This window comes from Bubalus kerabau, chromosome 9 (genome assembly GCF_029407905.1).
Source record: "Bubalus kerabau isolate K-KA32 ecotype Philippines breed swamp buffalo chromosome 9, PCC_UOA_SB_1v2, whole genome shotgun sequence".
NCBI lineage: Eukaryota > Metazoa > Chordata > Mammalia > Artiodactyla > Bovidae > Bubalus > Bubalus kerabau.
Genome location: NC_073632.1, coordinates 76,234,539 through 76,251,454, shown reverse-complemented (window position 1 = coordinate 76,251,454; position 16,916 = coordinate 76,234,539). Strand labels below are relative to the sequence as shown.

Sequence of the window (16,916 nt, the reverse complement as noted above, 5' to 3'; positions counted from 1 at the left end):
ATGTTCCTGTAGTAGATGCCTGAGAGGCAGCTAACCTAGGTTTCCTTTATGTATGAAATCGATTATTAGGACGGCTCCTTCATGTTGATATTTTTTCAAGAAACACGTCCTGCTCCTGTATCTACTACTAGTCATGTTTTAATGAAAATGACTCTATTTATAACATATCAATGGCTTATCTGATTTCCTACCTTTTCTGCTGTGAAGATTACATGCAAAGGGGTAGTCACCAAAGGCAACCTTCACAAAATCTCAACTTCCTGCCCTTCCGTTTGTTACTGTAAGAAGGATGAATTGTTTGAGAGTCTGTGGCCTTAACCTACTTACTTCCTCTGAAGGAGGAACAGAAAATGAAAAATGCCTTTCAAGAAAAAAAAATGTATATAGAAAATGAAATCACAAACTGACATTAACAGTCTTATGGCATATTTAACACACTCTCTTCGAATGGTTTTATTTGAAGTTCATTTTCAATGTACAGACTATGAGATGCTCAATTTGAGACAGAAATATCCTGAAAAATGCTATAATGTCATCCATACACTACACTAGTAGGGTAATAATAGAAATTTTACACCCATTAGAGGGATTCAAGGGCATAAAAAGAGCAAGAACCTGTCTCACAGAGATATTTCCATGCTTATGCAAAATATGCACAAGTTTAAATTTTAAAAGAAAACTAAAAGTAGTATCTTGTTCTTTTTTCTTACTTCACTTCATAATTTTTAAATGCTAAAAGTAGTACATTCTTTTTTCTTATTCTGCTTCATATTTTTATAGAACACAGAGCTAAAATTAAAAGATTTACACTTGATTTCTTTTGCCTATAATAAATTAGATTTGTCCAGATTTTATTTCTGTCACAGAAGTCATGTCTACAGGCTTATCTTGATAACCCTTTGCAGCTAAACTCCTTATCAACAAATTGAACAGCTAGGCCTCAAATCTTCCAAATAAGACCACAAAGCAATGGGTGAAATTATTTAGATCATTTAACAACCAGACCGGGGACTTCAATTCACAGTTCAGTGCTCGGTCAGTTTAACAGATGGGGGAAAAGTAATCAACTGATTTTGGTGCCTCAACCATCCTACTCAAAGTGTTCCAGTCACTAAACTAGTTTAATTCTATAAAAGCACACGTCACATAAAGCCACGGTCCAATCTTGAAAGGCTCCAACATACAGCAGGTGCTTAAAAAAATCTGTTGGATGATAGAGCTTCAACAAAGGAGAAACAGTCCATCACCCTATAACCAATGTCTGCAACAGCATCCTTTGAAGTTAAGACTAAAGCTCTGCTCGATGGACCATGACTCAAATAACAGAAATGTCATATGACTCCCACTATAAACCAGAACCACCTAATGAATCAAAGACTCTTCACTTTATTTTGTAAATGGGCCTACTCTTCTGGTTAGAGCATAATATCAGTAATTATCACATTTTGGTGAATATATTCTTAGTCATATTCCCTGGTATCTTTTTTTAAACTTTGATTCTCACACCCTACATTCTTCCCTGTCTCCAGCTTCTCACCATTATTATCTCTATCCCCCATTTTAATTTTCTTTTTTTATAATCAATAAATTCCATCATGTTTTGAGTTCACAAAATGGTAAATTTAGGTCCCATTCTTTTGATTGGTGATTAATTGATTTAAACTTAATTTATCAATTAATTTAAATTAATTGAAAACAAACCCTACTGCCTTATCAGGTCTCTTCCTACAAAGAACAGATGAAACCTTTTAATAAATAAGCCCAGTAATTACCAAACCTAATCTCAGTAATATTTTGTTAACAGCTAATGATCATTTCAAGGCCATGAACTAGACCAAGGTGTTCTTTTCAGTACAACTAAGTCTTTCCCCAACGTTTAAAAAGGGAGGAAGAAAGAGGAAAGTGAAGAAATAGTGTTTTCTTCTCATCATTTTTTTCTTACACCTGTTTGCTATTGCTCATCTTAGTGAACCCATGTATAAAAGCAAATATATTCCTCAAAATCTGAAAATGTGTTTCCTGGAAATATTGTTAAGAATTACTATTTTGAAAATTAGAAAGTTAAAGACATAACAAAACAAAAGCCAGTGTCATTTTCCCTTGTCCCAGCCCTTCCAAGCTGCATGATATGAACTTACACAAGTTACTAAGTATCTCTGAGGACCAGTTTCCTCTAAAAGAGAATTAATAATACCAAACACTCAAGGTTACTGAAAGTATTAGGGATAATACTGTTAAAACAGTACCTGGGCATACAGAATGCACTCAGTAAGTTTCTGCTAGATGAATGAGTGAATGAATGAATGAATGAATGTAAAATATCCAGCTTAATGCTTGACATTCAGAAGGCACTCAATATACAATTGCATTGACTATATTAACACCTCACAGTATTTTGCAAAGGGCGCCCCATGTTGCAGGTCCCTACGTTAGGGGCACACTTGCTACCGCCACAGTACCCACTGCAGGTACCTCACCTTTCACTAAGCACTGAGCCACAGCTTTGTTTTGGTAATTATCATTGTATGTGTATGGATTATCTCCTCAACAGACTATAAACACACTAAGGCCAAAGATTGTTGCTTTCTTCATAGCCCCAACAAAGTCATTTATTTCATCCTATTCTATGCATTAATTATGCAAAGCACTTTCCAAGAGAGTTACAAAGATACCCAGTAAATATCTATTGACGGCCATAAAACACTGACTTGCAGAAAGAATAGTAAGTAATAATAATAAAGCTTTATTATTGGGTTGGCCAAAACGTTCATTCAGATTCATCTGTAAGATGGTACAGAAAAACCCAAATGAACTTTTTGACCAACTCAACCTAATACACATGTAATTCTTTCAATCACTACCCTAGTCATTAACTGTAAGTTCACTTCCGAGGAAGAAACTGGAGATGCATCCAGAATCAGTCAACTTTACACAAGTGCCTCTCAAAAGTCCTTATTCTTTCCTGCAAACCACCCTGTCTCCTAAAAAAGGACTTAAAGGCTTTTCAGTTTGACTTCATAAATCAAACTCCCAGGGTAAGGGTGTAGGGAACTCCTCAAGAGCAAAGACCTGGTCTTGCAGTGTTCAGCACTGTAAGAATTCAATAAAAATCAGTTAACTAGTAGAAATATCACTAGAGGAATTATTATTCAGGTTACCCAACTTTGGGACACCAAGTTGGACTAGTACCCTAGTCCACACTACCTAAAGTATTGGGCTAGACAAAAAGTTCATTCGGCTTTTCTGTACCATCCTATAGAAAAACCCGAATGAACTTTCTGGCCAACTCAATGATTTCTTTTGTAAATTTCCTGTCTTAACTGCATCTATTATAAATAGCTTTGGTTGATATATGTATTTCTTAGAAATAAACTATCTAACAAAACAAAACAGCGGAATTATTCAAGAACCAACCTTCAATTACACAGGGACTAATTAAACAGGAACTATTATTTCTTCTTTCCTCCACTACTGGGTTTCTAGGTTCTTAGAGTATTGATTGGATAATTTACAAGATAAGAGAGATAGGCTAAAACTTCTCAAGAGTTTGGCAAATTCAGTATTATCAAACTGAAAGCAATGACTTGTGGTTTTCTTTTTTCTATCTAGATAATATATAGTTGATTAGGATTAGAATAAAGCAGCCAAGAGTTCTAGAAAATGTAGGGAGGAAAAAGCCCTACAGGGAGCACCCCCGAAATTCACAGTCATTTGTAGGACCCAGTTTCTGGTCCCTATAGTTTAAATTCTTACTACTCCAGTAACCTATTTTGTCATCTTCATTTCCCAACAGACCCATGCTAACTAAAATATTAATTACAGTACATAAATTCCCCTCACACCAACCCCTCTAATTTCACCACCCTACCATTTCCACAGTTTGGTATTATTTTATATTTAAGTATTTATTTCACCAACTCCTACCTATTAAATGACTACCTTGAGATAAAACATAATTTGTATTCAGCACCATTTTAAAACATGGTCTCTTCCCTCAAGAAAGCCATAAAAGAGAAACTACTATTTTCCTAAAGAAATGAAATATCCCCTGAAAGCATTGTGGCAAGTCCATATAATATGTACACCAAAAACTAAACCAATTATTTTAGCCAAGAATTAAATCACTCTGTTCAGCTTTTAAAAACCTACCTTTTGTTCTGCCCTTTTCACAAAACCTGGCTAAGGTAAAATGATAATATGACCAACAAACATTTGAATAATTGTTCATAGTTCTCAAAACCTTATTTGATCCCTTCAACAAAGAGACCAAGGCAAGCACTGTCACTCCCATTTTCCAGAAGGGGAAATCTAGGCTATAAGAGTTAAAGTGATTTACATAAAGTGGTATATTTAGTAGCTAAACTGTCCTCTGATTCCTATTCTAGCACTCTACCTACAATCACAATGATTCCCCAAATGAAGAAAAATAACCACTGTCTTCCACTCAGCATATCTAAACATGAAACTAACCATCCTAGGAAACACACTTCACTCTGTCTGAACTCTACTTCCATCTGCGATCTTCTTGTCAGCCGTTCTCTCCCCCTTGTTTCTGCTGCATCACCTACATGGACATCTATTTATTTTGCTATTTATACTTCTCAAGGTGATCCACGAGCAGAAAATGACAATAAATTCCTTTTTGACAATCATTTTTATAGTGGTATTTATTCAGTTTTGACATCTAAACCACACCTACCATGGTTATAATGTGGCTCAATAAGGACAGTTAGTCCTCACAGACTTAAGAGAACAAACTTATGTTACCAGTGGGGAAGAGTGGTGGGAAATGACAGTTAAGGAGTCTGGGATGGACATGTACACACTGCTATATTTAAAATGGATAACCAACAAGGACCTACTATATAGCACAGGGAACTCTGCTCGATATTACATGGCAGCCTGGATGGGAGGCTGGGAGAGAATGGATACATGGATATGTATGGCTCAGTCGCTTTACTGTGAAACTGAAACTATTCACAACATTTTTAATCGACTACACTCCCATATAAAATTCAAAATTTTTTAAAAAAGGATTATTAGTCCTGCTAATTTTTGTTTTCTTTTGTTTTGCCAAACAAGAATTAGCAACTCCTTTAATACCTGAGACCGAAAAGGAAAATGAAATGAAGCAGAAAAAGAAAGGGAACGATTAAAAAAAACAGTTATAAAAGTAGAAGAGGCTTCCTTCCCTAGTTGCTCAGTGGTAAAAAAATTCGCCTACCAATGCAGGTGACTCGGGTTCCATTCCTGGGGTGAGAACATCCCCTGGAGAAGGAAATGGCAACCCATTCCAATATTCTTGCCTGGGAAATCCCAGGGACAGAGGAGCCTGGTGGGCTACAGTCCATGAGGTCACAAGAGAGTCAGATATGACTTATCAACTAAACATCATCATCATGAATAGTAGAAAAGCACTAGAGTAGCACAAATGTACTTTTATGTTCTACCCAGACAGGGTTCCCTTTTGCCTGAGAATGACCTTTGTTCTGAGAGTAGGCCCTGGATTACTGGAGACTAACCAGCACCCTCCAAAATTACCAGAGATCTTTATTGGTCAACAGCTGTATTGCTTGTGGTGATATGCTTAAAAGTTGACAAGTTTATGCTAAAACACTGGAAATTCACTATAACACTAAGACATGATATTTGGCACACATCAGCCCACCATAGGATTTGAGCCATACAAGATAAGTTACTTAAACATGCCCAAACATCTTATTGGAAATATCACCTACAAAATTTTACCAAGTTCCAGAACTTTCCACATCACAGCATACTTCTACAACAGCTATATTAATTCACAATTGCTTTGTTCTAGATTTCCTGCTTCCTCAATTCCAAAGAATAAAACTATTTACTTTCAGTAAAGAACAGGTACAATTGAAGTATGAATTAAGAATCCAGTAAAAAGCCAGTCCAAAGATTATCCAAAACAATCTCTTAATTTTTCATAATGCTTTAATTGGAGCTTCAGTCACAATCAGGGTCAAGACTTTCATGAATTCAAAGCACCCCTTTGAAAATGATGTTTTTCTGCCAACTCTGTTCCACACTCTCCTTCCTTACCCTCAAATGCAGCTTTTAATATTTGCGAGTATATCAAGCAATTTGTTTCAACACACAACTCTTACCTAGTGGCGGTGAAGAAATAATTATCTGATGGTCTTTAAGACTGTGGTTCACCTTCAAGACTTCTCCTGGAGGTCTATCATCGATTTAAAGAGAAAAGAAATAAAATCAAAGTATTGCCATTTTAAAAAAAGAAGCCTTGAAACTCATAGATAATAAGTTCAAATTCTGAATTACTGCCATTGCATAATTTTGTACACTACTACTTAATATGTTACAACACACACACACAAAAATAAACTAGCTTTGGGTGAGGTGAAATTGATTTTACATTTATATCACTGCTCTACCCTAAGTTCCCCTGTTAAAGTCTCTTCCATTGTATGACAAGCAAATGAAAGTTCCCAGGATCATTTGCTTCAATTTTAATTTCTCTCACTGTTTCGCTTATTTAAAGTTACCCTGCAGAACACACACCGGCAGAAGAATAGATACTATGTAAGCAAGTTTTTCCCATATATTTAAGTGTTTAAATCCCAAATTATACAAAGTATTCAGAAATAAGTCTTAACCAGTGAAACAAAATTACACTCTTAGAGGTAAATGGGGTCATTTATTTTATAACTATATATGACTATGTGCTTTAAAAAAACAAAAAAAAAAAAAAACAAAAAAAGACCTTAAATTATATTTACTAGAGAATAAAATGATTAGCTCATATAAAATGATTTTATATGAGTCTTTTCAAACACAAGTGTTTTTCATTTTTTCAAAGTTTTAAACATGTATTGCACTTCGTATTTTTATTAACATTCAAATGAAATTATCCGTCACTCCTGATTAAAGGTTGATCAAATGTATAGACAATGACAAATATTAAAAAAAAAAAATAAAAAATCAAACAACTGCGTCTAATCCAGAGAGTGACCGATCTCAAATCCCAGAATAAAAGCAAAGTGTTTTCCCCATAGAAGTACCCAACTGGAAGGCTGGGTCCTTGGATTTCATTTGCTCTCCGATTTACTACACTTTATATTTCTGATCAGCATCCTCTCATACAACATCTGGCCCCTGGCTCAGGTCGTCTAATCACTTCCACGTCTGAACGGACTACGTAGCTAAAAAGTAAAGGCCAAAGTTTGCTCTCGGCCTTCCGAACTTAAAGACGCGTCTAACCACTAGAGGTCTCCCCTTGGCCAGTTTTGCACGTTCGCTATTTTGCTGCACTTGAAACTTTCCGGAGAAATGCTCTACTCGAGTCAGTGTTTTTCTAAAAACTTGCGCAAAAATCCACGCGACCGAGCTAGCCAGTACGGAGACTCTCGGGCTCCCCACAGCAATAAAGCTATCACAAACAACATTCTAGGAAAATTAAAATTCGACGCACTCGCTCCAGCCGCTCCCTCCTCCCCCTTCTTATTTCTCATCTCAGTTTCCCTTAACTTAAACTTAGAACAATCAAAAATCTATTTTTGTTTCGGTGCACTGTGAATGATCTCTAACGCATTTTTTTTTCTGGCGGTAGACCCGAGGTGGTCAAGGAGCCTGCCGAGGGATGCAGGGAGGGGGGAAGGGCCGACCTCGCAGCGTCCGAGGAAGTTGCATAAGGAAAGAGACTCCGTTTTTTGGGTCCCCTCAAAAAATCGGCGGGGAGGGGGAGGAAAAGGAAGCGGGGGGGGGGGGCGGGGGGGAGGAGGTAGGAGGGAAACTGAAGCGACGTTTACCTTCGTCTCCCCGTGGAAGGGTGGGGTGAGAGCCGCGATCTTCGCGACCCCGGAGGGCGGCTCGTTACCCCCACGTCTCTCAGAGCGCAGACGGACAAACAGATACCCCTACCCCTCCGCGGGGAAGGCGGGGAGCAAAGTGCCCGCTTTTAAACTTTCTCTCACGGTCGCGCTGGGGCCGGGCTTCGCCCAGAGAGGGTGGGGGAGACCGGAGGGCCTTTTTCTTTCAAGGTAATTAAAGTTTTACCACCAGCACGAAAGTTGCGCCCTCCCCCCTCCCGTGCCACCGTGCCCCCCTCCCCCGCTTCCAGGGCTCCCAAGTTTTCCTCCCTCTCCGCCCCCCACCCCCCCGCCCCCGCCACCAGCTCGCGGGGCGCGCGGCGGATGCCTCGGCTCCTGCGCTTCCCCGATCTCCACCCCCGCCGGCCTCTACTTCCCCCCGCCGGGCCGCCGCGGCGCGAGGACGGCCGGCCGGGCCCAGGACGCTAGTGTGCAAAACCCATTATTCCGGAATGGCACACGCACGCCGCGCGAGGCGGGCGGCGGCCCCGCCTCGGACCCCTCTCTGCCTCCCCAATATAAGGACGGCGTAAACAAGTTGCAGGAAAAGCAGCCCCGCGCCTCCCCCCCCCCAACCCCCCCACCCGCGCCCGCCGCCCCGGCGCGGCCGCGGCCGCCGCCTCCCGACACACGCCCGCGCCCGCACCCGGCCCGGCGCGGCGCGGCACGGCGCGGGGCGAACGCCGCGACGGCGCGGGCTCCCGGCCCGGCCCGCGCCCTGCGCCCTCCCCCGCGCGGACGGCCGCCGCGGGCCCGCGCCGCCTCGCTTCCCGAAGCACTTTCCTGCCTCGGGCAGAAATAAACCGGAGGGTTTATTTTTGTGCAACTTTCCCAAAATGGCGGAAATTGGAGCTGATCTATATGAAATTCTCACACAGTCGGTCGGGAAGTGGGAGGCGGCGAGGAAGAAAACGCAAACTCTCGGCCGCCGAGCCCGCCGCGGGTCCGTGAGTGTGTGCGTGCGTGTGAGTGTGCGTGTGCGCGGTGGGAGTCGGGGAGGCCTTTCCTCCGCGCACACACACACAGCACACGCCGGGGAGACGCGCCTGCACATTCAACCAGTCCATTCTCCGCAGCCCGAGCGGGGAGAAAGTGGCCCGGCCTCTTTTCCCACTGCCTCGGTCTCCCGTACTTGTACTTCTCGCGCTCGCTCGCTCGCTCTCCGGTGCGCGCCCGGCACAAAGGCCACACGGGCGGAGGGGGCCGCAGGGGCGGCGCGCGGGGCTTGCGCCTCCCGCCGCACCGATACGCGGCCCCGGCCACCCCCGCGCGCCCCCCCCAACCCCCGCCGCCGGCGCCCCCCGCCTCGGCCGCCGCGCTCGCCGCCCGGGCTGCGGCTCCGCGGCGCCCACTCAGGCACGCACCCCGGCGGAGCCCGGCGCCGCCGCGCTCCCCACCCCGCGCCCGGTGTCATGAAAGCGACCAAAGTGACAAGCTCGGGGGGCGCGGGGGAGGGGGCCCACACGCATCCCGCCGCCTGCGCGCGGGCGAGAGCCCGACGCGGCCGCCTCGCCCCGGCTCCCTTCCGCACGGCCCCCCACACCCTTCCCCGTGTGCGCGCAAAGAAAAAAATACAAGTCTCTCCTCCCCCCATTTTTTCCTTTCTCTTTTCTCTCTCTTTTGTTCCTCTTTCACACTCGCACTCACTACTTCAGAGTGAGATGCCCAGAGACTCCCCCTCCAGCCGTTTCCGAGTCACTTGCCCACTTTTTTCCCCAGGATTAAGTTTTCTTCTCTTTCCCAGAGGCGCAGAGAAGTGGGGGAGAAACCCCTTCTGTCCTTTCCCCTCCCCTGATCTGTTTCACAAGACGAGGGTGCGCTTCCTTCTCTGTAGAGGTCTCTTAACTTTCATCCTCACCTAGGAAAATAAATGAATGGGCTTTGGCACGGACAAATCTTCAGATTAATTAGAGATTAGATCCGATCAACCGCTTCTTACCCCCAAATTTTCTCTTTTTTTTTCTCCGTCTCACGAGTAGTCCTGACAAATGGTCCAGGGCTGCGGGCGCAGTGCGCATGTGCGCGTAGAGTCAGGGCTGGGGAGAGGGGAAACTGCGCTGGTGCCGGTGCCGCCGTGCCGCCGCCGCTGCCGGGGAGGCTCGCGCTGGCTTCCCTGTTAATGCTGCTGCGCCTTCGCCGCTGGAAAGCAGCATTAAAGCCGGTTGGCAAATGCAGCAGCCCGCAGATCCTGTTTCAGGTGCATCTTTTCAATACCCTTGTCACCAGCTCAGAGCTGGTTCCAGAACAATCAAAACAAATATGAAAGACTGCTAAGGTGATAGATTTCTTTGTCTATTTTCCACTTTACTTTTTTAAAAAAGGCATTCCTCAGAGCAGCTGATCCACCATGTACTGTTAAACGTATGCTTTCAGCCATTAAAGAGTGGGCCTTGGTCTTACAAAAACACAACCTAAAGGCTAAACACAAGCTACAGGTCAGGAGAAATGAGAAAGTTTTAAGCTCCCCCCACCCCCCCACCCGCCACACACACACCCTCTCTCTCTTAGAGGACTGGAAGAATGCGTTATAAAGTGTGCATGTAGTATCCGCGTGCCTTGCGTTTCTTAAGTGTTGGTCTTTATTGACAGCTTAAATGCGTTAGGCCTCTGTTGTGAAATCTGTTGGGATACATATGTCAACTTAGAAATCAGTGTTAAAGTCCTCTGGCAGTAAGCAGGTCGAGGACTACCTTCTGAATGTATTCAGTCAAGATGGCTGAGCGGTCCTAAAAAGCAAAACCTGTCTTTGTTAGGGCATCAAAACCAGATCAAGCGAGAGTATTGTTTTTCGGTATTGACAGCTTTCCACTCATGACTGTTGACCTCTTTTTGGTCAGCTTACCATTCTCCTTTTCTACTAGATACAAGTACTTAGAAAATAATTCAAGAAATTGAAGTTGTGATCAACACTTTAGGTCAACAACGGAGTTCACCATGCAAGGGGAAAAAAAGGAGCGGCGGTAATTTCTGGAATGGTGGAAGCAAATCTAAACATTTTGCTTGGGGTGGGGAGATGAAGTAAGGCCCCCTACCCCTCAGAGTGGACTAGTTTGCATCTAATAAACCGTAAAGGAGACCCTTTTCCAAAATTGCTGCCTGAGGCCTAGAATTTAAATATATCACAGATGGAAATCCTGTATTAAAAATCTTTCTCCAAAATGTAAGTAATAATAGTGTCAATTGAATTTTTTCACTTCGGGAATGTTCCTTGAACCAGTTTCAGAAAAATAAACTGCTAAATTCTTCCCTTAGGACCGTGAAATTACCCTAGAGAGACAGACTACTCCACAGTGTCTTCTGCTGGTGTAGTGACTGAATTCTCCAAACCAAAACCCAGGACATACAGCTTGACATGTACTCAAAACAAGTGAACAAACCCTGTGAAGCTGAACAGAGTTTATAAAATATGCTTCCTGTGTCCGGCAACCATTGGTTTAGGAGTGTGAAATGAGGAAGGCTGGGTTAGAGAGGGCTATAGATAATATTGATTTCACCCACAATATCCAACCTTTTTCTGAGCTGTTCCCAAACAGCCTAATTAACTGATCTGAATTTCAGCTTCTCTCCTTTTCTCCCTAGCCCTTGAATAATAAGCAGTGAAATGGCCAAAGGCAGACTACAAGAGGAGAAGGGAAGCAAGGCCAGGAGCTATGTGCAAAACTAAGGCCTATGCCCAAGGAAACTAATAAAATAAATTTTAGATTCCTCTTTATAAAAATCCATTCTAGACTTGTTCTCTCTAGATAATTTCTAGACTATATTTCTATTTCACAAGCTTTTTCAGAGATTTACATAGTCTTTAAACTTATATTAAAGATCTACCTTGTGCTAATCACATTACAGGGTGTTGGGGGTAAACAATGATCAAAACTAGGCCCCAAGGAATTCAGACTGGTAAAGGCAGTCTAGTGCACTGGGCAATGCTTTACAGTTTGAAAGGTGTTGTACTAGGGGTATGCAGAGCAGTTATAATTGAGGAGCTACTGTGGCAATAAGGAAAGGCTTTCTAGAAAAGGTGATAACTGTTTCTTGAAGGACAAGTGTCCAGGGTATGTGGGAAGATGATCCAATCAGAAAAAGTCTGAGTAAAAGTCCAAGGGTCAGGAAAGCATGGCTTGCCTGGGACCTGTGCACATACTGAGGTGCAGTAAGAAAAATAAGGATGAGTTGAGGCTGTCTCCAATACATGGCCAATCTCCTTCAGAGGTCATCAGTAAAAGCTCAAAGACAATGTAAGTTGTTCCCAAGATGTGGTTCCAGGTGGAAAATATTTTGAAGGTACTCACGTCTAAAGATATTGCTACAAAGAATCTACTGGTGTGACCACCTGAGACAGAGGCAGTATGTGATATTAGAATCTAAATAACACTGGACCTTTATATAAATTGGTAGTATTTACAGAACCTTTCTCCATCTGTTCCCTAAATGATAATATACTAGTAGAAGCTTTTTGTTGCCCCTTCACCCTTCCACTGCTCAGTCACTGGTTAATAATCCATGATGAATCCCTTCTTTCCAGCATCCCTTCATGGCATCAGTCTTCACCACTCTCCCCGGTTCCCATTCCACCCAACTCTACCCTATCACACCTATATACCTAACCCATCCTCAGACCAGATCTGTAACTTCCTTGACCTCCCAAGTGAAATTATTAGCCACTACTTTACTTTTCTTTATATTTATTCATTTATACCCAAACTTGTGCCCCCAGCCCCATGACTTCAGGTTACTCCATTCCTAAATATCCTGAGGTGTATGTGTGCGTGCTCAGTTGTGTCTGACTCTTTGCGACCCCATGGACTGAAGCTAAAGCCATTTTACGTGGAAAATGTTTTCCATCACTGTACTTACTCTCTGGAGACTTTCTGAGGCTTCTCATCCCCTCCCAGATGAAGGTCACTCAAAACCTTTCTCACTATATTCCTTCCTGTAACCTCCATTCAGTATGAATTCAATTTAGAAACCTACACTCCCTTTTCCTAGCACTAAGTTTGTTCTGTGTTGAAAGGACATACTCCCCCTTCCTTGAACAATTTAAGGACAACCTGCTCTACCAGCCAGCCCCTCACAAATTGAAAGTGACCAGGAGTGAAGTCCAAGAGATTTTTATTGTAATACAGTTCTGCCACCATCCACTGGGAACCCATTAGGCAGGTCATCTCATCTTCAGGGTTTGAATTCTCTCACTAGTTACACAAAGAAAGAGTAATAATTGATTTCTGAGACCTCATTGAAATCCACGTCCCTCTCCATCCTTCCACGTAACAGCAGCATTGTCACATTTTAGTACAAATAATATGGAACCAAGAAATGAATTTTAAGTAAAGAGTGAAAAATCTATCCATCTGCTAGGTATCAGAATGTTACCAGTTTATAGCGCATTCAGTTGGTTTAAGCCTGATACTAATGAGATGAAGGTCATGGGTTCCATTCCCTAATGGCTAGTTAGTTTTGATCTGTTTCATAGCCACAAACTGCTTTCCTAAACCGTTTCCCATGTAGTAATGTGTGCTATTGGTTGTAAGTCTTCATGTAAAATTGAATCTTTCCATAGAAATTTTCTAACGTGAACAATACTTGAAATCATTCTTTCAATGTATTATCTTACTTTTAAGTGTGAGTCAAGTTATTGATTTTTTTAGTCTATATAATTGTATGCTCCATGTTTTTCCAAGTATAAAAATGACATTAACAATGATTTGGCCAAGATTCTTATTATTGATAATTATTTATACAAGCTGAGTTTGATTTTCTTGTTAACGTCTAGATAACACTGAAATGTTCATGTAGTACTCTAATTTGAGTCCTTATTTTTCTTGTGACACATCTGTATACATTCTTAGCACAGAGCTTGTGATGGTGAAATGTAATTGACATGCTAAGGATGAGAGAAAAAATATCTGTTAGTATTACTCATTAGGTAAGGAAAGGATTATGATGTAAATCTTAAATTCTCAACATCTTAAGGAAATTAATATAAAAGAACATCTTGTTTATTATAATCTTATTTAGATGCAAAAGTAAAGATAGAAATATGACAGACATTTAAAACAATGGACTAATATAGAACTATAAAGTGACTTATAAATTTTAAAACAATGGACTAATATAGAACTATAAAGTGACTTATAAATTTTAAAAGTTAATAATTTTCCAGAACACATTTACTTGCTTAAAGCCTAAATCCAAAAGCCTTATAACTAAACAGTATTAGAGGAACAAGCCAGACTTCATAACATATCTGTGATTGTAGCCCCTGATAATTTTAGAGCCTGGTTGTTCTAGAATGTTCTTTCCATATTACATGGCCTCCTGGCCACAGCTGATTGGTCCAGGAGTGGATATTTAATCCAAGGACTAAATCAAGTAAGGGGTAGCCTATGAGTCAGCAGGGAGTGCTTCCCCATATGAATAAAAGTGATGAAATGGACTCATCTACACTTATGCTTCACCATATGAACTGGAAGTTCTGGAGATAAAATTAGTTGATAGGCATTACAAAAACTAAATGATTCACAGAGAGAAGCAAGTAGAGTGTAGTTTCCTTAGTTGTTAGGCATTAAAAACTATGCATGCTAAGTCGCTTCAGTCGTGTCCGACTCTGTGCAACCCCATAGACGGCAGCCCACCAGGCTCCGCTGTCCCTGGGATTCTCCAGGCAAGAACACTGGAGTGGGTTGCCATTTCCTTCTCCAATGCATGAAAGTGAAAAGTGAAAGTGAAGTCGCTCAGTCGTGTCCGACTCTTAGTGACCCAATGGACTGCAGCCTACCAGGCTCCTCGGTCCATGGGATTTGCCAGGCTGGAGTGGGGTGCCATTGCCTTCTCCAAAAACTATGCATAAGTATTAATAGAAGTCAGAAGGTACAGCAGAGCAGAAGTTAGCCAGCCAAATAAAGGCCAGAGCTGCCCAGGGTGTCGCCTGACTCCCCAAATGTCATTCTAGTCTTAGAGAGGCCTGGCCACTCTGGGACCTCATGAAAACCACCTGCATGGCTAGAATTTCTGTCTTCACTAGTATCACCATGAGGGCACCCCATCCCTTATGGAAAATTGAGTCATTTTTTGAATTGAGTAGATAAGCAAAAGACCCCTAACACCAACAATTTGTATGGCCTGTTCTTTTTAGCTTTATAGATTTAAAGGGGGCCAACTCTGAAAGTCAGTTGAGTCGGCCCAACACCCAATAACCTTGTGCCTGTTATTGGAACATGTGGGCCAGATGGTGAGGAGCAAATCCCAAGTTCACCACTTGGGTAAGTTGCGAACCTCTTACCTCAGATTCTACATCTGTAAAATGGGAATATTTATAGTACCTAGCTCATGAGGCTGCTATGAGGATTTTTTTTTTTAGTTAGTTAGTTATTTACTTGGCTGTGCCAGGTCTTAGTTACAGCACACAGATCTTCAATCTTTAGTTGCAGCACATCAGATCTAGTTCCCTGACCTGACCAGGGGTCAAACCCTGGCCCCCTGCATTGGGAACCCAGAGTCTTAGCCACAGGTCCACCAGGGAAGTCCCCTCTATGAGGATTTAATGGAGTAATGCAAGACTAAGCCTTGGTGTGTAGTTACTAATCAATAAACGTTAGCTTATGAGTCAGGGTTTTTGCTTGAGTTGCTCCCGGCAGTATTCTTAGCACCCAGACTTGTACCTGTACACAGTTAAAAATGCAATAAATATTTATCGAATGACTTAAGAAAATACTATTATGTGAATTATTATGGCCACTCTTTTATTTGCCTCTTTCCTTGCTGGTGACCAGGCCAGAGGTGTCACGTCACAGGCATGCCCGTGGACAACATCCTCCAAAAAGTTCCTAAAAGCATGTAAACAGAGCGTGCTAATGGAATTCATAGGCCCTATTTCAAAGGAGCCTGCTGTTCAGAATATATTATCTTTATTTAGCATTTATATTACACTTTTACATTTTCAAAGCCCTTTTCAGTTTTTTAACTAAATATTTGTTATAACATTCCTATGTTATCTTTCATAAGGGAGGTAACTGAGGCATGGTTCCAATCATTAATACCTATAACTGGAAGAAAATTCATCACATAAATACAGTAAGTGTAACTGTATATTAAAAAAAATCTGGAACATTACTTTGTTCGTGTAGAATGCCGAATGGAATGTCAGTGTTCAAGAAGAAGACAATCTGTTACTTTAAATTATACTAGCTCTGCCTTTCACTTGTTCTATTTCAGGAACTAGAATCAATAGAAAGGTTTTTAAACTGGGGTTTCTCAATGGGTTTGAAGACTTTAAGGAATAAAATTTTGAGATTCAGTATTGAAATATTTCACCATATCTTAGTAATTTCCCAATTTTTTCTGTGAAAACCTCTCCAAGAAAGTAGTTCTTACCTCCTGTCACTGCTTAGAGGTTTTCTGTATGTATGCCCTTAGAATTTGTAGACAGTGAAGAATGAAAGGGTAAAAATCAGTACACTGTTGATGAAATCAGTCAAGAGTAATCTAGTTTAAGGAGACTTGGGAAATGCCCAAATCCAATCAGGTGTCTCTGTAGAGTTTCAGGAAAGTCTGAAAATGTATTGGACAGAAAAGAGAGACTGAGTTTTGGTCACTATTCTAGCTGATTGGCTTCATTAAAGATTAAAATAATCCTAACTCAGAGGAGCCCTCAATAAAGCTGGATGATCTATTTCTTTGACTCTAGTTGACTTCCTCTTCTACATAACCCAACCAGCTGTGTACTGATTGCAAGGTCAAATTCCACCCCAGTTTTCTCCTGTCCCAATGTAAGCTCCTTCTTCCCTTCAACTTCCAAAATCTCTCTCTTTTTCTTTCCCATCCCCAGGGAGAAATATTCCTACTTCTTCACCAGGCTGTCTTTCTAAATGTGTTCTTTATCACTCACACCCTCTCATTATTCCTCCATAAATTTTCATTATTCTCCTGATATTTACAGTTTGCTCTTCTCCACTGGCTTTTTTACAGCCCCCAAATATGCTCATATCTTCCCAGTCCTAGAAAGAAAACCTTTTTTGTCAGTTCTACATCCCTTCAAATACTGTGCCATAATTTCTCCTTTGTTGC

At 41.8% G+C, this 16,916-nt stretch overlaps 1 protein-coding gene across 7 annotated transcripts in view; it reads right to left on the bottom strand.

Moving 5' to 3' along the window:
- The window catches only part of L3MBTL3 (L3MBTL histone methyl-lysine binding protein 3), a 113,005-nt gene extending 96,719 nt beyond the window's left edge, over window positions 1–16,286 (bottom strand). Inside the window, exons 1-3 of one of the 7 annotated variants that reach the window (XM_055535610.1) lie at window positions 16,224–16,286; window positions 9,796–10,089; window positions 6,135–6,208 (exon numbers count right to left, since the gene is read on the bottom strand). The gene's annotated coding sequence lies outside the window, so the exon portion shown is untranslated. Of the gene's footprint in view, window positions 1–6,134; window positions 6,209–7,796; window positions 8,052–8,502; window positions 8,542–8,730; window positions 8,880–8,988; window positions 9,107–9,714; window positions 9,767–9,795; window positions 10,217–16,223 lie in introns of those variants that run through there. The other 6 variants (XM_055535611.1, XM_055535615.1, XM_055535614.1 and 3 more) reach the window with 6 other exon arrangements.
- Between the last annotated feature and the right edge of the window lie 630 nt (window positions 16,287–16,916).